Source organism: Pleurodeles waltl, chromosome 6, assembly GCF_031143425.1.
Source record: "Pleurodeles waltl isolate 20211129_DDA chromosome 6, aPleWal1.hap1.20221129, whole genome shotgun sequence".
NCBI lineage: Eukaryota > Metazoa > Chordata > Amphibia > Caudata > Salamandridae > Pleurodeles > Pleurodeles waltl.
Window position 1 is genome coordinate 854,255,489 of NC_090445.1, and position 25,789 is coordinate 854,281,277.

At 44.5% G+C, this 25,789-nt stretch overlaps 1 protein-coding gene across 1 annotated transcript in view; it reads right to left on the reverse strand.

The window, feature by feature from the left end:
- Window positions 1-25,789, reverse strand: part of LOC138300336 (prominin-1-A-like) — a 475,106-nt gene that overhangs the window by 414,367 nt on the left and 34,950 nt on the right. The gene's annotated exons all lie outside the window — the stretch shown is intronic.

The window sequence follows — 25,789 nt, forward strand, 5'->3', positions numbered from 1 at the left end:
TTAAGGAATGAGAGTACAGTGCAAGTGCTGGTACCCAGCCTGCTCATGAATCCACTGGCGCCGGACATGATACTACTACTGTGACTCCTCTTCCTGTAGCCTAAATTCTAAGCATCACCTTATAGGACATAGCATCATGATTTAAAGGTAAACTGGAATATTTAGTTTTACCACTTTGAAAAAGGTAAAAAAATAAATAAAAAAAAACTTGTGCAGTAGGCCTTCTGCTTTGTAAGACCCTTGTTGCACAGCAAGGCGGTCCGAGCGGTCTCTTGAGCCCGCGTTGGCTCCTGTGGTAGCAGACTACCCCGGTCGCAGATCCGGAGTATGCCTACTGTATTGTATTGTTCTACTCTCCAGCCAAAATCACTGCTGCTGATGTAGATAAAGTCCTTTTTAGGTTGAGCGTGCAAGCGCTTTGACCTGTTGTAATTATTGTGGGCTTTTAACCACGCCCATCACTTTCACTTGTTCCTGGGCTTGCCTTTTAAAAATCCTTCGTTATCATTGGTAAATGCTTTATGTTTGTCCCTCCTTGGGGCGTTTTTGTAACTGCCTTGCAGACTGCTCCTGTTACATGAATAATTGCACGACTGCCGATACATTTGACTGCAAGCGAACTGTTTTTTCTTTTAGTGTCTTTCCTTTGCGCTCATGCTCATGGCGGCCATGGCACTTTGAATCGGCTCGCTTATGTCAACTGTTTTACTTTTCATTTTCAATTTAAGTGACAAGAAAAGTCCAGTTAGGAATTTATAACGCTAATAGCTCTAACACGAGCAAACACGAGACCCACTGCATTGCAGATGCTTGTGATGTTCTGTATCTTTGTGTGCTGTAAACTTGTAGAGCATTCCTAGTCAAGAGTCTCAAATAGACTGTGTTCCTGAAGTGTGAAATAGCTATTCTAAATGATAAGTTGTATGTAGTCCTCACAGATACAGCCTTACACTTACTATTGCCTTTTTGTAGTCTCAACAAGCAATGTCTTCTTGAGGCTAATGCCAAGCAGGCTTCTGATAGCCCCTGGCCAATACCTTAATTGGATGCACTCATTATATTTAGCCTCTGCTCGCATAACTGAACAAAATGCTGCAGGCTACCCTACGGAGGTTGTGTACATCTCGAGTGGTGTGCCCTTTAGTTATCTTTGAATTAGATGCGTTGCAAGACTGCAGTACACACTGCTCCGTATATGCAGTAAGTCGTTATGTATTAGCAAAGTTTTCAGTTCAGGGTGACTGTCCATTGCCTTGTTACAGACCAGATAAACTGCTGGGTATTCTGATAGACGTAAGTGCCAACTGGTTAGTAGGCAATGGATTGTAACAGTGGTGTAATGAAACTTGAAGCCACACCCCCCTTCCGGACTTACTCAAGTGCTCTCAGGCCCAGGTACCAGGTTGAGGGGGTCCCCTGGAGTTCACCCCCTCGCACCAACTATTAAAATGTTTTAAAATATAACAACGGTATCCATAATGTTTTACTTTCATGGGATCATGTTTTAGTCACAAGTTTGAGATATTGCAAGAAAAACTCATTTTTCCAAGGTAGATAAATAGAGCGACATTAATTTAAGTTGAGTAATAATAACCATGATTACCAAATCAAGGCTTTTTATTAAGCACAACATGTATTAATAGAAGATCCTCATTATGACACAAGCATGGAATGTCAGCAGGTGCAGATGTAGAAAGTATATTTGTAAATGGAGGGGACCCCACAAAAGGCACTTTGGGGGCAGACACCAAAATGGGGGGAAAACATAACAAAGAATTCTGCATTTGTTTTCGCTTTGGTGATGGAAGAAATACTTAGTTGAACCTCCGAGACGGAAGTGCCAAGATGGAAAACGAGGAGGAGGAAGTGAACAGTGATTTGTTGAGCAAACAACTCTGTATATTGTTCACAATGGAAACCACTGATGTCTGTTTACTAGTGACTGACAGTAGGTCCAACAGAAGGGGGCTAAACATGCATGTGTTGAAGGACAGACACAAGTTGGGAACAGCAAAAATAAAGAGGAGAGGGGTGAGACAAAAAGAAGTGATGTTTCCCAAGATGATATACTGAGATCCTAGGGAGGTACTGACAGCACCATAGACAACCTGTTGACTACTCAGTCCGGAGATAAATGTATGCCAAGGACCAGAGAAAAGACCAGCAGATATAGACCTGTGCTGTGCATACTGAAGGAGGGAGAAGGTTGGGTTGAACAGTGAGGCTACATCTTCGGGCTGGAGATCAATAGAAAGGCATGTGAAATAAATTGGTGTATCTTGAAGTCAATAGTGCACACAATCCGTAAGAGCACATAATGCGAAGTTGCTATGAACTACAAATTCTGTGGTAATTGTAGCTGCCAGAGATAGTGTGAAGCTTTTTAGAGTACTCAAATAAACTCCACAAATCCTTGGAGCTGGGGGTGGCAATGAGGTTATTAGGGTGTTTAGCTAGTAAGAATCTTCAAGATAGTAAAAGTGTGGATGCAGGACAAAGAAAGGCGCTCGTTGAAACCATGCTAGCTCTCAACTAATCTGTAAGACAACTGCTTGTCAAATATGAAATATTTCTGGATTGCAGCTTTTTTAAAGTCAAAAGAAATATAAATGAGCATGGAGTATGTATTGCAGAGACTGCACTTGGTCTGCAGCTGCAAACAAAGGCTATATCTGCTCCAAAGCAACCATGTTCACAGGCAATTTGAGAAGATAAAGGACTTGAATGTGCGTGAATCTCTGCTTGCTGTGCGCAATCTGAAACCAACTCACCCACCACCACCACTATTGATTGTACAGTGATATCCTGCTTCCCTGCTAAGTTTATGCTCTACAAATATCAATATATGCATACATATATATCTAAAAACATTTATACCTATAAATTAGAACATTTGTTACCACTCAACCCAGTTTGTATTTCATGCATTCATTGTTAAATGGCAATACCAAATTTTTGCCAGAGATGTTCCTGTTTACTGATTATTAAATCCTTTCTCAGTGTAAACCAACCTGAATTTCCGGGGTGGTTTTCAAATGTAAAGCCAGTTGTTGTCAGGGAAATGTGTTTGAGTGTTTGCCTGGACAATGCTCATCAGTCCAACTGTCGGTCTGTAGTGAACAGCACGAGGGCTGTGTCCTGGCACCCTTCTTATTTAGCATATATTTACAGTGTAATAGATCTAGTTTAAGTTCACCTCAAGACTTTGTACACAAAGGAGGAAATGTCTATTTTACCACTTAGCTACTCGGGTGAGGCAAAATTAATGTCTCAGGCATAAGGGGATTTGCAAACTTAAGCAGCATTGATGTGGCATCAAGAGATGTAAAGCCTCAGTGCTGTAGACTTGTTTCTTATACAAAAGAGAATTTAGTTACTCTGGACAGTCCTAAACCAAAGTAATGACTGGGGGCTCTAGATGTATAAATAATTTAACTGTTTAGACATACTCGACATTTACTAACCTTTATTCTCTCTTTGCAGCAGTTTAATTGATGTCCTCATTTGTCGAACTTCTCCTAACTGGGTCTTGTCTCTATTAACTTTTTACAGACGTTTGACTTTGGATGTTGGGGTTGTTCACTCAACCACTCATAAAAGAGTATTTAGGAATATTTAGTTTCAACAGACCTCGGCTGCTAGCTGAAAGGTGACAAGAGGAGAAAGATTGTACTAACTGGTCAGGGCGATGCCTGGGAGATCGGCCTTGAGCTCCCTCTGAACTCACCCATTTGAACAGTCGGGTGGAGTTGGGTTTAAGTGCAATTGACCTTTCGGTACATAAGTGATTTGTTACATGTCCCAGACCACTTAACGGGAAAGGCAGCTTTACCTTGAGTTTACAATGCTACAATAAATAGTAAACGATATAGAGGTCTTCATAATGGGTCATATAAATTTACTGTCGTCTTGCACCTTAGAACATTGAATTCTATTAGTTTTTAAATGCCTTTTGTAGACCAACATAGCAGTATTTATATTGCCACTGCTTCACAGGGTGGTCATAGTGTTAAACATAATTCAGAAAGAAAATATAGTTTTTATTTGACCAGAAGTAATTAAGAAACAGGTTGGCTTCAGTTGTCCTTGGGTGTTTCTTGTGAATTTCTGTTAATTCAGAGCAAGAAAAGCAGGTATGTTGATTCCTTAGTGTTACTCATTTATAGTTTCCAAGCTAATTGGAAAATATGTATCCAATGGTGTGTTTGATGTGCCAAATGTTTGAGTCCGGAAGCTTGCTTCTCTTTGGTTATGAAAATCAACCACAACAAACTCCAACCAACTGTAGAGCAAACACAATAACAATCTGCTTTCCATACTGGTTTAGGTAAACATGGTGTCTGACACATACAAGTTCACATATTCCGTGGAAACAGAAAAGCCAGGAGGGTGACCAAGTCAGTTGCCACTGGACATCAAAAATTACCATTTAAGGAGTGTCTGACTTGCAGGTCCTTGTCTGATATTGCCTCGCACTCCGAGAAACCAAGCAAAGATACATCACCAATTTCTGAAAATTAGACGCCCTTAAAAATCCACAGTGGGGCGGCTTGCTTTTGCCTAGTAAGGTGCCGATAATGCATTTGTGAGATCAGCAATCCTCCCAAATCATTACTTAGCTCATCTGAGCAATAGGACATTTCATGGCTGCGGCTATCGTTGATGCAGTAAGGGCAGTGCCATCGGTCCTGAGTGGTGTGAGGGGCCAGCTCCATCCCACTGTGGCTGTCTTTTACTTCCCAATTAGGTTCCATTTTCCTTGTTTACATTAAACCCTATGTCAGCGTGCTACTCCATAGCATTTCATAGTTTACCCTACATTTACGCTATTTAGTGACGATATTTAGCACATCTGAGGGGTTTTGCAAGCTAAAACGCTTTAATTAATTCCTGCGCCGAATGTATCATGCTGCAGCACTGCACTTTAATCTGAAGAAAAAAAGTATGTCGTGTTCATGAACTCACAAAAACGATGGCACATAAAATTATAGGCTTTAACGCTTAAACGGCTGTTTGCATTTACACATTTCGGCAATTAAGTTGCAGAATATCTTTCCCTGACTCTGCACTTCAAAAAAAGAAAAAGAATAAGTAAAATCTCTCTAACTGCGTCAGCAGCCTGACATCAAAGGAGCGGTAAATGTAGGCTTTTAAACAGGAAGTGTGTTTAAGTCTGCAAATGAGGGTTAAGCCGAATGACAAACAAAACATATTCACTGAGGTCCCCAGCACCCATGTATCTGCTTTTCCATCATCCCATGCCTATGAGCTGAATGGGTACTTATCCTTTAACTTCAGAGTCAAACACAGCGCCTGATCATCCTACCCCAGGCGCCATGTTAGGTCCAGAACTCTAGAATAAGAGAGAGACTACACTGATGCTTCCCCTGCTACAGTGGAAAAAAATCCTCAGGGTTATGTCTATTCCAGTGATGATCTCCACTGTTAATGCTCTTCTAGCAACAAGTAACAAGATATCTTCTTTTTTCCAATCTTGAAGTTATGCATGAAGGGTCAGGACAGCAGAGGAGAGGACAAGGTCAGCCTTAAACACAAGCGCAAACCTAAGGTGGTGGGTAAGGCGTCTTTGCGTTTCACATGTACACAATTAATTAGAAAAGCAGAAAGAGGAATGGGGTGAGTATTTTGAGCACACCAGACAAAGTACAATTTTGCCTGCTGGAGAACTCCCTCAGCACAACAATTAGAATACATTTTCGGCCTTTTTCCGCAGTTTGGAGCAACCACCAAATTTTGCTCTAGAGCTGGTGCCTTATGTTGTCCAATGAAAACACCAGCCTGAAGATGAAAACAAAAAACACAAGACATTCCTAATTATATACACTGATTTTAGAGGGTCCATACCTTCTGCACACCATTAACTATAACCAACCAAAGCACCTGTCTACCAGTGGTAGAACTTAGCGGGGGAAGGACAGAAGGAAAACCAGTCCTGTCCCACCACATACGGGCTATTAAACATTGCTCATTCAAATAGAAGGTGCAACAGGTATGTAAAGGAGCGCTTCAGTCCTCTATTATTTGGATAAATCATAGCCCACTAACTAGTGTTTACAAAACATTTATTTTAACGTCTATATAGCATGTCTGACTTTCAGGTTTGAGGGCGCATTAGAATGAAACATTTAAAACAAGAGATTTGGGGACTGAGGCTTTCTTTTACAAAAGACATTGTCAGAGCATGTGAGAGAAAGGCAACCAAGGGAGAATGATAGGAAAAGTGACAAATGGAGAAAGCAGAGTTGAAAAGGAACCTGCAAGAGATGGGACAGAAGTATTATGTGGTAGAAACAAGAGGCATAAGGATGATCCCAAGCTAACAGTATTGGTGTTTTGTAAATCCTGGATTTTGGTAGTTGTAGGAAAGGTTAGTCCCCCGGGAGTTTTCTGCTTTTACCTAACTTTGAGGCTTACATTGTGAGTCTCACTACCTGTGTCTCACTCACAGTAAATTCATGGTAATTGGACTGAGCGTGCTAACGACCAGTGTTCGCATTTTAGAATAAGGCTGATTCTGCACAGCTAGTGGGCAGGCTATATGTGTACACATGTGCACAAACATCTGTGGGCTGCATGTGTGAGATTACCATTTTTTGCGCAGCCCTGTATCTGCGCACTGGCAGCCTGCCGCATAAGGGTGTTTTGAGGGATTTGTACTGACCTGGGGTAGGCCTCAACATGTGAGTAGGAATTGATAGTATAGGTGTGTCATGCTTATGCTGTAGGCTAAACAACAAGAGAGGGACAGGGAGATTGATGGTCCAGTGTACATTCTCCCGAACTAGTAATCACAAATGCCATAAAGTACACTGTTCCAAAATAAAAAGGTAGGGAGACCTAACTCTCTAGGAGCAAGAGCCCTCACACATCGCAATGGATGTCATGCTTCATCATCGGGAATGCTCCTCGTCAGACCGGCACTGCAATGTCTGACTGGCTCCCCAGAAGAGGGCTCTTTGCCGGAGTTCTTGTATAGTGACTGCCGTAATTGACTTAACTTGGGACAATGGCTAACTGCAGACACTAAACAATCAGGAGAGAGAAAAAACTAAAATTGGCTCTAAACCTCAAATCACATCACCAATTTATTCAGCAAATATAAGGCGTAGGCCAAGGTTAAAAACAAATGGAAAGTGAAATATTAGTAGTCATGCTCAGTCACTTTCAGAACAAATTATCTTAGAACCTCGAATCTAGGGTCAACAGGTTTAGCGTCTAGTGGTCCAGCCGGATCCCTCGATGCTTCATCAGGACCAAAATGTAACTTCTCCTAAAACAAAAAAATGTAGAGAATGCTACGTCATCTTAGTCAATAAACTAAGAAACAGTCACTTACATTAAGCCAACTGTGTGTCCGGTCAAAAATCAAAGTGCAGTTCGCCCAACCCAAATTATTAAATGTAGCTCCCAGGGAAAGCACAAGCCTAGGACTGATGCTGTTAGTTCCAGCAACCAGTCCACGCTGTTGGACCTACCCTCCAGCAGTGCTCCCAAAATTAGAGCTCTTGCTCCTAGAGAGTTAGGTCTCCCTACCTTTTTATTTTGGAACAGTGTACTTTACAGCTTTTATGCTTATGCTGTATACACATTATAGACAAAATCTGCACTAAAGTACAGTTTTGCACTACGTAGGTCTACAGGGTTCAATTAAATATCAATCTGGGAGAAACACACACCCAGAGTGTGAATTTACGGACCCTAATGAACAAGTTACTTATCTTTGGTAACGCATTATCTAGTAGAGACAATGGGGGTCATTACGACCCTAGCGGATGCCGGTAATTTGGGGAAAGGTACTGCCAACAGGCTGGCAGTACCTTTCCCCAAAATATGACATTGGCGGTTTGGCTCAAGCCAAACTGCCAATGCACCACTCTGTCTGCCAGGGCGGTAACAGCTGCCGAGCTGGAGACTTCTGTCTCCAGCCAGGCAGCCGTCACAATCCCATCCTCGGCATCATGACCCCTCCTACCGCCATGGTTTTCGTGGCAATCTTAACGCCACGAAAACCATGACGGTAGGCACTATCAGTGCCAGGGAATCCCTTTCCTGGCACTATTAGGGGTCTTCCTTGCCCTCTCCACTCCCCATAGTCCTCCCCCACAACATACACTTACCTACGCGCGCAGACACACACACTCATACACACACGCATACCCACATCCACCCACTCATGCATACATTCATACACACACTAACATACATAAAATCACACACGCATTCACACGACACAACATACACATGCACACACGCATTCACACGACACAACATACACATACACTCACACCCATTCATTCAAACACGCATTCCACACGACTCTCACCCGCATGCACGCATACAAAAACAGACACACACACACACACCCACACACCTACAACATCCCCCACCCCCTCCCCTGTTGGAGGACCTGACTTACCTGCTTGCAGGGGGTTCTCCAGCAGGAGATGTGACGCGGCCAGCTTCCGCCAGCAGAACACCGCCAGGCTGTATCATGTTTCAGCAGCAGCACCACCTTACCTTCATCCGCCGCCATGACCGTAGCCGGAATTCCGCCAGCCTTCTGGCAGTATTCAGGCTACGGTCATATTATCATGGATGGTAGGTGGCCACGGCGACGGTCTTTTGGAGGCCGTCACCTTGGCGGTAGGCGGAATTTTCTGCCAATGTTAAAATGAGGGCCAATATCTACCTACAGATTCCTTTCCTGTACATTACCCAGGCCTCAGACTGGAGCCAAAAACTTTTGTGTGAGCAGTACCCCTGCAGGCCGCTGGGTGGCTTTGGTCGGTTCAGGGCAGCATCGTCGGCACTGGAAGTGACATCACTGTCACCTCAATATAGGTGCAACCCAGGCTTACAGACGTCAGTTACTTTTCACGATTTTTCACGCCAGAAGTGCAGAGCCAGAGAACTGACAGATGTGTGTCAAAACTAGGGCCCTGAAAGGGGAACGACCCTAGCCCTAGAAATTCATCTGCAGAGCGATGAGGCAATGGTGGGTCTGTAAAGAACCTGCACCAGATAATGTGTTACCAAATGTAAGTAACTTATTCATCTGAAAGAGACTTTTAGCTGCAGATTTCTTACCTTTGAATAAAAACCTAAGCCATATCCTCCTGACGGTGGGCTGCAGACAAATTTGCTAAACTAGAAAGTCCTGCTGGACTGAACGGGCGAAAAGCCCGTCCCTGCGGACCTGACTGTCCAGGCAGTAGTGTTTTGCAAATGTGTGCAGGGACGCCCACTTTGCTGCCGGGCAGATGCCCAGGCCTGGGATTCCACAAGCTAACACCGCATTTGCAGCTTTTTCTCTGATTGAATGGTCCCTTAAGCCCTCAAGAGGCTGCTTTTTAGCCAGGGGTAGTAGATCTTGTTACAGAGAATGATCCAGTGCAAAATGGCACGCTTCTGTACTGCCCGAACTTTTTTCACTCCAACATACTCCACAAAGAGTTGGTCGTCCACCCGGAACACTTTTGTGTGGTCAAAGTAGAACACAATGCTCTTTTTGGATCCATACGGTGTAGTCGCTCCTCTTCTTGAGAGGGATGTGGAGGAGCGTAAGAGGTGGGCAGGGTGACAGATTGTCCCAAATGGAATGGGGTCACCAATTTTGGGAGGAAGCACCACTTTGTCAGAGAACACAGTAACATAGGGAGTCTTGGATGATAAAGCCTGCACTCACTCACCTTCCGGGCAGATGTTATTACCACTAAGAAGGCTACTTTGATGGTAAGCAGCCGGAGGAGAAAATTATGGAGTGGTTCGAAAGGAGCACACACGAGATACGTGAGAACCAGGTTCAGGTCCTACTGATGCATGATGAAGGGTGAAGGAAACATTTGTACAAGCCCTTTCAGAAACCTATTTACAATAGTGGACTTAAATAAAGAGGGTTGGTCAGGCAGCTACAGGAAGGTGGACAGACCAGAGGGACAACCCTTATGAGTTCCCAGAGTAGAGCCCTGCTAGGCAAGGGTAGGAATGAAGAGAAGGCTATCAGGAAGAGGGTCAATAGACTTTTCTGTACAATATTTTAAAACTTTTTGCCAACGGCAGGCATACACCGTTTTGGGGGAGGGCCACCTTGCCACCAACTTTACGGACTTCGGGAGCAAGGTCAAAAGCTATCAACTGTTGTCGCTCAGTTTCCATGCTAGGAGGCAGAGAGTTGACAGGTTTGGGTGGAGGACCCTCCCCTCTTGCTGTGACAGAAGATCCTCACGAAGGGGCAGCCTGATCAGATGATCAATGCTCACCTTCAGAAGCTCGGGATACCAGAATCTCTGTGCTCAGTCTAGAGCCACAAGAATAACCTCTATCAGTGACAGGGAAGGGATTTCCTGTCGCTGATAGTGCCTACTGCCATGGTTTTCGTGGTGGTAAGGGAGCCACAGAAACCATGGCGGTAGGCAGGGTCATTATCCCCCAGGCGGTAGAGTGACGGCCGCTGGGCTGGAGATTGATATCTCCAGCCCGGCGGCCGTTACCGGCGTGGCGGTCGGTGTGGTACATTGGCGGTTTGGCCAGAGATTCTGCCAGAGACCAAAGTCCTCTGAACACCACCTCGCCTAGATGGCCTCCCCATCCCAGGACTGATGCATCTGTCACTAATGTGAGATCTGGTTGGGGAAGGGAGCGGATTCTGCCTCTGATCCAATCACGGTTCGTCAGCCACCATTGCAGGTCCCTTGAGGTTCCCTCTGAGATCTGAACTATGTTGAAGAGAGTCCCTTGATGCTGCACCCACTGAATTTCAGGTCCCACTTCACAACCTGTGTTCACCAACTGGCATGATTGGCCAGCATCACCACCTCTGAATAGAGATGCCACTCGTGATACGCCAGGCATCTAAGGCTGAGTTAGTCCGCCAGACTATTCAGGGAACCTGCCAGGTGTTAAAGCACCCGGGTTATGCACTGCTTTTCCAACCATGTCCAGAGATGCAGGGCAATTTCATAAATGTTCCACAACTCTACCCTGCCCTGCTTGTTGCAATACCACATGACTGTGGTGTTGTCCGTGAACTGCACTATCTTCCCCTTGACAGAAAGAAGAAATGCTTTCAATGCTAATCGGATTGCTTGAAGCTCCAGCAGGTTGATGTGAAGTCTGGATTCCGCCGGCGACCAGAGTCCTCTGAACTTCATCTCCCCCAGACGGAAGCCCCATCCCAGGAGTGACACATCTGTCACCACCGTGAAATCTGGTTGGGGAAGGGAGAGGAGTCTGCCTTTGACCCAACTGCAGTTTGATAGCCACCACTGCAGGTGTTTTGCAGTTCCCTCTGAGATCTGGACCACGTCAGAGAGATTCCTCTGAGGCTGTGCCCAGTGGAACTTCAGGTTCCACTGCAGAACCCATGTTCACCATCTGGCATGATTGCCAGCAGGATGCAGAAGGCCATGAGGCCCAGCAGCCACAGAGTCATTCTCATTGAAATCCAGGACAGAGGCTGAAACATTGGTATCATAGCCTGAATATCCTGGAGTCACTGCTCAGGAGGAAAAGCCAGATCTGCACTGAATCCAGAATAGCTTCGATGGAAGGGAGCACCTGAGAAGGAGTCAGGTGTGACTTTAGCACATTTATAGTGAAACCCAGCAAATGCAAAAGGTCTGCCATAGTCTGAAGGTGGGAGACAACAGCATGGGGCAAGCCCGCCTTCAACAGTCAGTTGTAGAGGTAGGGGGAACACTGAAGCCCCTGACCTGCGTATATGAGCTGCGACCACTGCCATCACCTTGGTGAACAACCGAGGGGCTCTGGTAAGGCCAAAGGGGAACACAGTGAACTGAAAGTGGTCGTGGCCTACCTTGAACCACAAGTAACACCTGTGGGCAGGAAGGATGGGGATGTGAAAATATGCATCCTGCAAATCCAACGTTACCAACCAGTCTTCTTGGTCTAGGGCAGAGAAGACCTGAGCCAAAGTGAGCATCTTGAATTGCTCCTTTTTGAGGAAGAGGTTGAAAAATCGCAGGTTTAGAATAGGGCAAAGATCCTTGTTCTTTTGGGGAATAAGAAAGAGGCAAGAATAACAACCACTGTCTATTTCTGATATCGAAACCCTTTCTATAGCTCTCTTGGCCAAGAGAGCTGTAATTTATTCTCAGTGCAGAGACAGATGATCCTCTGCAAGCTGTTCTTGTGTTGCCAGTATTAGGGGAGGAAAAGATTGGAAAGGGGGTTAGTAGCCCCTCTGAATGATTTGCAAGAACCATTTGTCCAATGTAATGGACTGCCAGTAGAGGAGATGATGTTAAATTCTCCCTCCAACTGGGAACCCATGGTCTTCCAGAACCAGACTAGGAAGGCTTAGAGGCTGAAGCTGCCAGGGGGTTGGTGGCATATGACTTCTGGCTACCAGACCCACAGGGTCGGAATACACCGGGCCACGTCCTCACACAGCTTGGAAAACTTGTGCAGGAACGTGGCTGGCATATGGCTGGTGCTGTGGCACACCCCTTCCAAAGCCACAAAAGGGGCAAAAGGCAGACTGGGGGTGAGATGTCACTGTGAGGCCAAAGGACTTGGTCATAGCCTGTGAGTCCTTAAAATGCTCCAATGCCAAGTCTGCCTTCTCTCTGAAGAGATGAGTACCATCAAAAGGCATGTCCATGAGGTTGACCTGGATAACCCCTGAAAAGTGGGATGTTCTCAGCCAAGCGGGGCACCTCAAGGCCACTGTCACTGAAACCACTCTGCCCAGCAAGTCATTCATGTCCAAATCACACCTGATGGTGAACTTTGCTGCATACCTCCCATTTTTACAACTTGGGAGAGGATGGCCCAAGCCTCTTCTGCAACCTGTGGCACCACTTGCACAACCATTTCCCACTAGGTATGGGAAAAACAGCCTAACAAGCATGCAATGCTCACCAAAAGAGTGCTAGGCTGGTGGAAGAAAAGATTTTCTTGCCCAAGTTATCAAGCCGCTTTGATTCTCTGTCCGGGGGAGTGGCAGCAAATGCACCATGAGAAATTGAGGATTGGACTACCAAACTCTCAGGGGTGGGATATTGGGGGAGGAAACTAGAATCGCCCGAGGCAGGGCAAAGGCTACGGGCAATTGTCCTGTTTACTGGAGTCCCTGTGCTGGGCTTGGATCAAGTTCCTGGCAGGACATCAGTCAGTGCCTCATTAAAGGACAAGAGGGGTTTGGATGAAGAAGCCTCAGAAGAAGCACTTCCATCAAGAGGTTAGTCTTGACTGTCACTGAGGGAAGTCTTCACTACCACTGAGTAAGATGCTCCCTCCTCCATAGACGTAGTAGGTTGGGAGAGCAAGGCAGTATCTAGGGAGGTGTCCAGTCCACTGGTATCTCCTAGTTCCTCATAACAGTCCAGACTTTCTCTAGGGGTGTATAACTGGTATTTCAAAGGGACCAGTGACCCCTCCTGCTCTTCCCCCCATGCCTGGCTGCTCCACAAAATGCTTAGGTAACAACATACGGCCACTGGGCCCTGTCAGCATCAGAATTGGAGTCAATCAACACCCTTCTGACTCAGAGTCATCGGGGATGAGAATGGGACTGGTTCCGCCGGTGGGTGCCAGCAGCTTCAGGAGCATCGGTGTCGGGATCTGCGCCAGAGAAGGTCGCATTGGCACAACCGGCACTGATCCAGATCCAAGATCGGATTTGTGAGACCCCATTGGATTTGAGGCCGGAGCCATCAGCGTGGAACCTTATGGGGCCTCCTTTGACTCCGCAGGGCCCGAAGGTGCTCTGGAAGGATCAGCCCGCTCAAACACGAGGCACATGACCTCGTAGAAGTCTTTCAACTGAGCAGTGGTTGCTCCGGCTCCTGGAAATGGTAGAAGGCACAGAGATAGACCAGGCAACTGCTCTACAGAACTGTGCCTGGAAAGCTAACGTTCCTCATTCATCGCATTGGCTGACGGACGAGGCGAAGTCGAAGTCTGCTTAGGCTTCTACTTTTTCTTGTGCCTCTTCCTCAAGTGTCCCAAAGACTGAGTGTGAGGAAAAGGACTTTGGGTTCCTGGAGCAGGCACTCAACCTTTTTCTCAATCGGTTCCGAGATCTCCTAGGAGTCATTCTAGCTGACGGACTGCTGGGCCATGGCCAGCGTGGTCAACGAGCATGACTGAGTTGTGGTCGCGCTCGGGACACCATAAACAGACCAGATGGGGGTCTATAACCGACATGGTGCAGTGACAAGAGCCACATGACTTGGAACCTGCCTTCCTGGAAGACATTCCTTCAACACACTTCCAAAAATAGTTTAGCCAATGGCCTCCTGCACATAAGATCAATTAACAGTGCTTGACTCAGTCCCTTGGAAGCGACTGTGGTGGGAGGAAATTTGCATCTGTTAGTTAACTTGTCATATTGCACCTGGGATAGGAAATCCCAGGCCCGCTGCAATTAAGGAGTAGGGTGAGCCCTCTGGAGCCAACACAGGAGGGGCACACTTTTCAGTTTTTGGTGGGAAGGGATAAAGATGCTGTGCGATCTAGGTGTGGAGCTGGGACTCTCACGGGAGGTCTTTTGATAGACAACTTGAAGTCAACATATTGCTTTGCCCTAGAATGCTGTGCAGGAGGGTTGGCATGTTGGTGGAGGGATGATGTGGCATCCTAATATTATCTAGGGATTTCTGCTTTCTAGAATGTTCCACTCGGACTTTAAGCCATGAACAAGGGCGAGACATATGAGTAGACACTGGCCCTGTGAGTGATCACAGAGAAAGAATGCCCTGCTGGAAGGAAAAGCCACTTGATGCCCTTCAAAGATGGACTTTGGGACTTCGATTTCAGCTGCCCCCAGGACTCGGATGGGCTCTTCAGGGCCACTGGTGCTGACCCATTTAAATCCCCCTGAGGTACAGCTGGGGCAATGAGCCTTCATGGGGGTTCTGGATGGTTCTCCCGGAGACTTTTGATGATTAGTTCTGGACTCGGTTGATCCAAGGGTGTCCTTCAAGAAGCCAGGAGGCTCTGAGATGTGGGGACTGTGCCAGGGAGGATTTTTTAATGGCTGGCTCCAAATGGGCTGCACAAGATGTCACCACCAGTAGAGAAAGAGCAACAGAAACCAAGCAAATAACTGGTCTGACGCAGGAAACCCTTAAAAACAGGCTCCCCATAAAAAATGCTCCTTTGATAGAACGCTGATGGCCAGCGTAGGCCACTAGAAGCACAATGAATCAAAGATGATGAAAATCGACCCAACGGGGCCAGAGGAAAATACCTCAAAAGTCTGGCACCACGAAAGGAAGAAAAACACACTGAGCACATAGTGCTCTGCAGCAATCCTTCCTCAATCCCCCAACCCCTGGATGTGCCAGAACCCGTATTTACAGGCAGGGGACTGCACCATTCCCACCCGCTGGTGGGAGCAGAAGGAAAGGGGTTTCTCCCAAATTTGGGTGTGTATATATATATTTCACTTAAAAAAACAAAGGTTACAGGGACATTATAGTTAGGCTCACATTTTAAACGTAGAAAACAATAAAAATTCTCCTGTTATAGTTAGAGTTATCTCAAGTAACTATAACTTGCACCCCTCCATGCGCAGTTTTTTCGTTAAACATTTGGCTACAAATATTATGTTGATATCAATAACGTTATAAAAGATGTCATGATTGCTGTAACGTTTGGGGTAAATAGCAGTGCATGGCCAGGACGCGAGTTATAGCTACCGTAGGGCACAAGTTATAGTTATTTGAGATACCTCTTAACTATAACAGGTGAATTTCTATGGTTTTGTATGTTTAAAATGAGCCTAACTATAATCTCCCTGTAAACTTTGCTTTCTTAAGTGAATTTCCATGTTTTTTAAAAATTCTATTTCCTAACTAAAACGTCCCTGTAACCTTTGCTTTTTTTTTTTTTGGCCTAGCCAGTCCCTGTGTCCAACCCCTATAACAGCCCATCTCCGCAAGGCACCCCCCCCCACAGGCTGATCTCAGCCACGGGAATCCCATCCCTCGGTGCCTGGACTAAACATTTAATTTTGGGGGACAGAGGGGGGCTGCACAGGCTCCCTACCCAGGCCAATCTCAGCCCCGGTAACCCCATCCCCTAGGGCGTGGCAATTCAATGCAAACAAGGGTTGTTCTCTATGAAAAGCGCACTCCCAACAGGTTATGTATTAGGGCCTGTCCAGCCGGGAAGGCAGCACCACTGCATATAGGACTGACACATTTTGAGCAGCAGGTTGGGACATTTTCAGCAAACCCAGTGATTTTACATTGAATCTGCCTACTTTAGGTAATTAACTTTGTTTTTATTATTTCGCTTGGCTCCAGCAACCCACTTGGGAAAATATAAAATGTGCAGGACTACCTTTACAAGAATGCACTTTTCAACTCACTTTACAGGCCCACTGAGGCAGAACTGGTATTTAACAGAGAAATCAGGAGCCTGCGATTAAAACCAGCTGAGCAGCCATGCACTTGGTCTTTGAACAAGGGAGGAGGTGTCTGGAACTCTTTCAACACTGGCAGCACCTACTGAGGTGAAACACTGCAGACTACATTTAACTGCTGATGAAGGGATGAACCCAGAAACACGTGTCCAGAGATGAATAAAAATATACGGCCAGGAATAATGAAACTGTCAAAAGAATTCACTGTGCGTTGCTGGCTTTGCCATATTCCCTAATACATAACCTGTTGTGAGTGCGCTTTCATAGAGGACAACCCTTGTTTGTATATATATATATATATATTTCTATGCTTTTGTACAAGTAAATTCAGAGCATAACTATAACGTCCCTATAACCTTTGGGTTTTTTCAGTGAATATATCTGTTTTCAGTGAATATATCTGATGGGGGCTGCCCCCCGAAGCCCCCCAACAACCCTAAGCCTGTGGGTGCCCTGGCTGGGACAGGTGCACTCCTCCAAATGGAAAGAAGGAAAAAAGTTGTGTGGTGTGATGCCTCATTCACAAGAAAATGGAGAGCGGGCAAGCCGCTCGTTTGTCATAACATGTAAGCATGAAACACCCTATAATATGATAAAATATGAATATTGGCACATCCATTGCCCCAAGGAGGGGCAGAGGCACCACCACCACCAACGTTGGCCAAATGTGTTTGGAGAGCTGCAGTGAGTGGAGCAGACCCCAGAAATGCTTTTGAAAAAGGCAACGGGAGTCTCACAGGGAACTGAATCCCTGATCCCGGTAGCAGTACTCTATTGATTTCAAGCACTCACATAGGTGTAACCTTTGCTCATGCTTGATCCTTTGTCTGCAGTGGCAGCCAAATATTAGTAAAAGAAAGTCTCTGACACGCTTTTAAATTTTAATATTGACAGCTAAACGTGTATAATTATATTGAATGCTACTGATTATTAATACTGTGCTTATTGATTTCAGGGGAGGTACAATGTTGAATCATAAGATGTGGGAGATTTCAATAATGTGGTGACACCCAGACAAAGCCATTAGGCCTCCCTAAATTATACTGACACCCCCCTTTATTGTGATGATGCATAGGTGGGTGTTATTTAGATTATGGAGTTCAGGAACTACTAGTGTTTTACTATGAGAGTGTCCCCAAAGGTACTTCCATCTACCTGAATGTTTATATTTGTAATTTAATGCATTAGAAATTGTATATGTAGCAAAATGAATTTTACTTTTTAAAAGAAAAAGCTCTGTCTGGCAGTAATCTATTGAGTGTTGTTGTGCAACCGCAAACTGAGGTCACTAACCCACACCAGCTCCTCTATGTAGGCTTTGGAGTGCGCTTCTTCGCTACCCTGAGAAAGTCAGGTGTTACCAAGGAGTACTTCAATATGGACTTAATACTTGTGAAGGACTCCAATCCTTCGCAACTAATAACTTAATTTCCTTTCGTAGTGCCAGCAATAGGCTCCCAAAGAAATCTTCAGCTCCAAAGCTATTTTTTTAATACTTTTTAAAATAAAGTAAGCACTGGGCACAAGTGGCATATCCCAAAGGTCCCTATGGCTCGCCAGGGCAAAGAATATATAATGGAGACCTAGAACAAAGAGGCCCCTAATTTTCATATTTGCTAAAAAAAAAACTTGTCTTCCTCCGATCTGCAGGTACTACACAGTGAAGAGAAGGTACTTTTTACTTTAGCAGGGTTGGGCTGAGACAGAAACTCGACACGTGGACCAAAATAAAAGCCGCCCCATTACTGAATCAGATAGCTAGGAAAACAGTGTTCCTCATTCTGCAAACTGCGGCAGTCTTGAACTAGTAATCACAGGCTGCATTGCATTGAAAGGTATGGCAGACTGCATGCATGTGTGCTTTTGGCAGACAATGTTTCTGCCCATATCAGATAAAACAACAGTAGAAAGCACCAGACCATAACACCGGCCCACGAACATTAAAAGAACCCGCCCGCTGACCTCTCAGCCCAGTCCTTCTGGCACTGCCGATTGCCCTACAGGCCGGTCCGACTGCCTGATGAGGATATTTTTTTTTGTTCGAGGGGACTGATCATGCAACGGAACAATGTAACCCCTCTAAGCATTTCCTCCTCATTGTGTCCGAGACAGTGGGACCCGCTGTCTAAGTCAAGCATGTGGTTCTCTGAGGTTTATGCACATTCACTGATATTAGCTTAAAAATAGTTTTCTCTGCGAAATGCAGGGAGCGTGAAGTGAAAACTATAACCAAATGCTCACTTAATTAATTAATGCTGCTTGAGATTCTGTAACGATTTCCTTAACATAGAGATATTTACACAATATTCCAAAATGTAAAAAACGAATAGCACATTACTAAATGAAAATTAAGAACATTACGAAATTAAAAGTTCTAAAAACCCTCGGCTCGTATACAAAAAAGCTGGGCTAGCACAATGTTCTACAAAGACTTCTGTCTCTAGTGCTTTCAAATGTGTCATTTCGAAGGTTTACAATATTTAATGGGTTTGCTCTCAGTAAGCTTTGACTTGAAGTTGTTCCACAGAATGCCACACAACTAAGAAATTGCAGCAGAACAATTTAGTGCTTTTTATTTCGGCTAATGAATCTAAGGAGAAAATCGTGGCCAACCTCAAAACTCACTTAGGACAAGCGGGGTGGTGTTCACGAAAACATGACCCCCCACCATTTCTCCAAGCTTAGCAATAGGGAAGGTGGCTTAGTTAAAATAGGGACAATGTGGGTGCAAAACATAACAGGTTAGGAACAGGAAAAACAGAAATGGTTTGAGTGCATATATCAATCAATCAATCAGGGTTCTTGTAGAGCGCAGCTGATCGCCTGTTCGGGTCTCAAGGCGCTGGGGGGATCTGCAGCTCAATCGAAGCACTGGATGGCGTTTCAGTTGAAGAGCCAGGTCTTGAGGTCCTTTCTAAATTGAGGCAGAGGGGGAGATTGCCTGAGATGAAGATAGTTCTGGGTCTTATCGGCAAGGTAGGAGAAGGATCTTCCTCCGGCTGTGGTCTTGAGGATCTGTGGGATGGTGAACAGGGTCAGGTGAGCGGAATGGAAGTGTCTGGTGGGTGTGTGGAAGGCAAAGTGGTGGTTTAGGTATGCAGGTCCAGGGTTGTGGAGGGCCTGCACCCATAAAATAAGTTTCATGTTAGATTGCATGAAGGTAGCATCCAACAGGTGTCCTGAACGACCTGCCTATGGGGGGGAGAACGGATGGATTTGGAGTTTACTTCTCGCACAATAATTTCCTACATCCTACTTTTTTCACTTATTAAAAGCTCTTGTTCATAGTCAGAAATTATTTGCATCTAGGGTGAACAGATTTTTTTAAAACAAAAATGGGGACATTTCTCACAAATAGAAGTCAAAAAGTTTACATCAACCTAGAGGCACAGAATGACAGCACTCGTCAATATAGAAACACATAAGAGGCACTAGGAAAATAAATAAAATGCAAATTTTTATTCCAGCCTCCTACCTGTTATTTAAATTTCTTTCTTATAACAGCTGCTAACTAATCCCGCCTTGGAACACATGAACAAGAACTCCCTAAAACCGAGGCATTAACCAAATGTGCTGAAATCTGCTAGGACAGCTAGTGAAAAACTAGGACTGTCCCGTCAAATCTGGGACCCCTGGTCACCCCATTTGCATCCATTCAAAGTACAGAGTGGATGAAATGATTTGTAATGATATATATGCTGCTCCATCTAAGACTTCACATTTGCAAGATGTGATTTGAATGTGATCAGTGTGAGCCGCATGGTCAGTGTTTCAACTTCTGAATAATCTTATTCTAATCACTATTTCGCAAAGTGGGTATATTCACACACATGCTCCTTTCAGGCCAGCTGATCTATGGCTGTATTCTTCAGTGTTCATGGGGGCCTTCCACATGAGGAGACAGACAGCTCATTTGCAAATACTACTGAGAGAAATTAATTTTTATTAGAAAAATAATGCTTATCATGTCTCTGTACGTTCAGTAACATTTTCTGTTCGCTTCCATGGCATCATTGCATTTATTAATGAATTGGCTTCTGATTAAATTAAACCTTTTATTTTTTGTAATGCATAATTTGATATTCCTCAAATAAAGAAGTCCCAAAACTGAGAACTGGAAGAAATGGTTTTGGCTTATTATTTTAGCCCAGGACTCTCCCTTTTCTGCTAATTGACCCTCCTTAATCGTAAGTGAATTGGAGTTTGAACACCTCTGACGTCGGTTCTCTTTTCTTTTCTGTTCTGCTGTGTTTTTAAAAAATTAATTTTATTGAAAAAATACCAAAATACTATAATATTGCACCAGACATAAATATAATGGCATAGAATCTCATGGCTCGTAACCAAGTTCATACATACCAAACTCATTACCATATTTCATAATAAACAGCAGCCAACAGCACATCTCACAACAAGATTTCACAAAGCCCCAAAACAAATGAAGGCGGTGGGTGCCCTACTGCCCAGAATATTACTGCACTAGTCCCTTCATCCAGTTGGTAATCAGGGCTCAAATCCTGAGTCCGCGGCACTTTGTTTCCTGCCTCCTTATATTCATATAACGAAGTCTCCGTGTGATAAATTGCTAACAACCTTGCTCTCCAGGCCATAAACATGGGGGGGATCTGGGTTTAGCCTTTGGGAAGGAATGCCTAGCCGAGCAACTGGCATGGTTACAAATAATAGATCCGCCTCCTTTCTCAACCCCTAATTGTCCTCCGAACAGTCGGTCACTTCAAGGATCATCAGTGCCGGTGTTCTAAGAAAATGCTCCTTTTATTGCTCCTAAAAAGCTCCACATTGCGTGTACAAATCCCTGCAGTTTGGAGCATGAAAACAACATATGCAGGGACTCCGCCACATGGGCCCAACATCTATTGCACTAGTCTATCTATTGCAACCCTCCTCCCCATTTTTCCACCTTTGCAAGGAAATGATAAAGGTTAAAGATTGTCATACAATGTTGACTTTTTAAGCTTGCGGTTGAAAGGACCCTGTTGCCCAGCTCCAAAGACTCCTGCAAATAGGGCCCCTCTATCGCTAAGCGGCTCTCCCATTTAGGATTCTGTGACTCTAGATCATTGGGCAGCTCACATAGCAGTAGATCATAAATTGCGCCGATCTTGGCTTTTTGTCTAATAGCCTCAACCAGGGGAATCTCACTCCTGTTCCTATAAAGGAAATCCCATAGCTGCAGAGATTTAAAAAAAATACCTCCTGGGCAGACCAAACAGCTCTTGTAACTCCGCAAAAGAACAGAGTTGCCCCTCCATGTAACAGTCCCCCAGAGAAATCAGCCTCCTGCGAACCCATTTTCTAGCTACATAGTCACGAAACACGGCTGGGAGTATGGAGTCGGCCATCATGGGTGGGTATATATATATATATATATATATATATATATATATACACATATATACACACACACACACACACACACAGTTACAGAGTATCCCGAAAGTGAGTGAGTGTGTGTGTGTGTATATATATATATATATATATATATATATATTTATATATATATATATATATATATATATATATATTCTTCACGCAAGGTTGAGAATTAACTCAAAATACACACAAAACGAAATGTTAACAACTGTTAACACATACAGAGAGATCCAATTCTCGCATTATTTGATGCTCCTCTGTTTATTCAAAATCGAGTGCCATCAACACACCACCTCCAAACAAGAAACTGAATTGTCTAGAGTGTTTCGGCTGGCGCACATATACTTACTTTCGGGATACCCAGTAACCGTTTGACCTGACACCAAAACTTAAATGTGGCTTTTACAGTCTTGAATCTCATCTTTTTTGTAATAGCTAAATTCTAAATTCATTCCTAAATAGCTTCTAGCCTCATTCCCCCAATCTTAGTTCATAGATAGGGGGAGTTTCCACAAAGGTACCCTTGCTCAGTTTATCAGAGAGCAAAATCCTCATGTGATGTAACATACTGGCCCAATAATACAGAGTAAAGCTAGGGACCGGATATGTTCCCTATCCTTTTTGTGTAACTTTTTTTTAACTAATATGAAAGGTTCGCACATACCAGTGTAATCTCATTTTTGAATAATAGAAATTTATTTAAATAGGGTTTTTGCTTGTTCTGCTGAATGTAGTCCTTCCTCTTCAACACCCTATATAATTCATAGGAACCGAGTATGGGCATTGTACAAATGTTTCCTAATCAGGTCCTGTCCCTTTACCTGCTAAAAACAATTACTTATGAAGGAACAGAGTCTCCCCTGTCGCTAATGTCCCCCATTTTCTCCTAGTCACACAAAGATCTTTTGACAGCACCCATATCCTCTGGGAACAGAGCCCAGGCACGGATGGAGGGAGTTTCATTCAGGAACATGGGCTATCTGAAAACGTTGCTAATTTTAGATCCCTCCCCCCAGCCCCACTTGATACTCAGATTTACCCTGGCTCACCACAAGCCCACTGTTTAAAGAAGTAATCACCCAGTTATCACGGAGTAATTCATATGCATCATGGGAAATGATTTCTCCTTATATGCCTAACAATGCCTAATTATCCCATATTGGAAAATCTTTATTTTCCTTGTGGATGGAGACCCTAAATTGTCACGTGCATTCTCATATCATCCGAATCAGTCCTGGACAAGAAGTGCACCTTACAAAACAATCAGAGTTAGCAAGTGGCATTTTTTTCTTACATATCCTGCACCCTCTGCTCCGATGCGTTGGCATAGTTTGGCCTTGGAATGGAACACATAAATTACCAGAGTAAATATCAACTTCTCAGGGCCTCCTGGAAGTGCTGCTCTATTTTACAAGAAAAAGGAATAAACTATCCATTGAAAGCTAAAGACGGCTCTAGGAAACACTGTGTGCCCTAAAGACTGGGATATTTCAGGACATCAAAATGCTTCTCTAAAAGATGATTTGCCCTGTACCACCACTATGCCTAGTTATTGTGCTTTGTTGGAAATTGCCCTTTCGGCAGGATCATCCCCAAACCTTTTATCTTCTTCCTCCCCTTTTTGCTGAATTCAGTTTTGTTGGCATGAGGACTCTAGCACTGGTTAACGAGGGTAAAGTGCTCAAAGTGCTTGTGCTCTCTCCTTAAAACACGGCAGAATTGGCTGATATCCAATTGGTATATTTAATTTACTTATAAGCCCCTAGTAAAGTGCACTACATGTGTCCAGGGCCTGTAAATTTGTGCCACCCACTTAAGCAGCCTTTAAAAAATGTCTCAGGGCTGCCATCACAGTGCCTGATTTTTTGCCAGATCCAAACCTTTCATTTTATTACATATAGCACACCCTTAAGGTAGGCCCTAGACAGCTCCAAGAGCAGAGTGCAGTGTATTTAAAAAAGGTGTACATGTACTTTTACATTTTACATGCCCTGGTACTCAAAAATTCTTAAATTCGTTATTCACTAATGCAAGGCCTAGCACTCCCATAGGATAACATTAGAGTTGCCTTATAACATTTTATAAGTGTAATTTCCAAATGGGTAGAAATAACCCCTTCAAGTTTGGTGTGTCTGGAATCCTAATTTAAAATCTTTAGTTAAGGTGAAGTCGGATTTTAAGTTACAATTCTGAAAATTCCACTTTTCGAAAGTTTTAAAAAAACGATGATGGACCGAATGGTGAATAATGCAAACATTCACACCCAGTCACAGATCTGGGTTTAGTTCATGGTTTGTTTTCTCACCACACCACCCCAGTTTGGACCCAGCCATTCCCAGTAAATCAGTCTGGACCCTCCTCCCCATGGGAACAGTCTATCACAAACTGTCAGGTCAGGTCCTCCCTAGACCAGAAACAAGCATCCTGGGACCTGTTTTGGGGTATCACCCCTCATTAGTGAGACTAGCTTTAATCCAGTGGCCGGGACCCATGTCTGGCAATACCCTTCCCACTTAGGGCGACAAAAGCAAAAAGAACAGAAGATGGACAGAATGCTGAACAATGCAAATATTCACCCCCGTCACAGATCTCAGTTTAATCCATCATTTATTCCCCTCACCATGCCACACCAGCTTGGACCCAGCCATACGCAAATTAGTCTTGACCCTGCTCCCCATGGGAACAGTCCAGCCCAAACTGCCAGGTCAGGTCCTTTCTGGACCGGAAACAAGAATCCTGGTTCCAGATTCAGGGTAGACGTTTCACAGGTTACAATCACAATCTAGTACGTGAGCTGCGAACTGCTATCAAACAGCTGCATGGTATCTGCTTGGTACAGGTTAGAAATCTATGTTTTTCCCAGCTTTTGATTATCTTAATTTTGCTATAAAAAAGGGTTTATTTGGGTAGAAGTAAATTGTTATTAGTAAAGTCAACCCTAACCTCTGTGTTACGTTCTGAATCCTGAGTTTATGTTTTCCCAGTCCAAGCACTCAAAAAATGCCTACTTCTATGGATGACATGTAAATCCTACATTTTGTAGTCCCCTATGTCAACATTTTCTATAGACTGATTTTCACATGTATGATTCATTGTCTCTGTATGTGTGTGTGATGTAAAGTTTTCCAACACCCTACACTGGTAAGAGGGGCACTATAAAACCAATGAAATACATATGAGATAGGGGCTATGAAGATATGAGAGTCACTGTTAGAAGGTGACGGTGAGGGACTCATTGTAGAACCCCAATAAGGATTGCTGAATCCTGGTGCACTGCAAGGTCATCATTTACTATGCTTTAAAAATGAATACAATTCAATATATACTGAAAAATGTGTTGCAGAATGCTCTGTTTTTGCCGTTTTTTTCCACATTTTTTTGGGGGGGGATCCCCTCCCAAGCCCCATTGTAGTGGTCAGGCTCAATCGGTGCCCACCCTCAGGTGGCTGGTCTGAAAAAATTTGCCAGAGCTGCTTTGGGTTCCTACTCTGGTCCTGACTGCCGGTCTGCTGGGCTGCTACTCTGGATACGGCTGCTGCCTTGCTTGCTGACCTGCTGTCCTGAACCCAGGACCTCGTAGTGACTCAAAACGCTTGTCAGCTGGCCTCCTGATCTGAGCCTCAGGGACATAACAAGCTCCCCATAGCTCTTGAATCTGTCTTCAACGAGTTCCTGGCCCCTAAGGGGCACCTCTCAGGTCCTGAGTCACTGGTGTGGCTCACGAGCTCTTTATGACAAGCTTTTGGGCTCTTCATGACTGGGCTCGTTCACAGTGGAATAGAACCGCCCACAGGAAAAATCAGTGCGAGCCTCCACAAGTCAATCTCTTAGCACAGCAAGCATCATCTGCCCACATGGATTGTCAACGCGAGGCTCCAGCCCACCCGGCCTGCTCCTCGCGCCACACCAACCATTGCAAGGAGCAATGTTCTCCTTGCTCCCGGCAAACTTCTTTCCCACAAGCGGTACTCTTGGCACAAA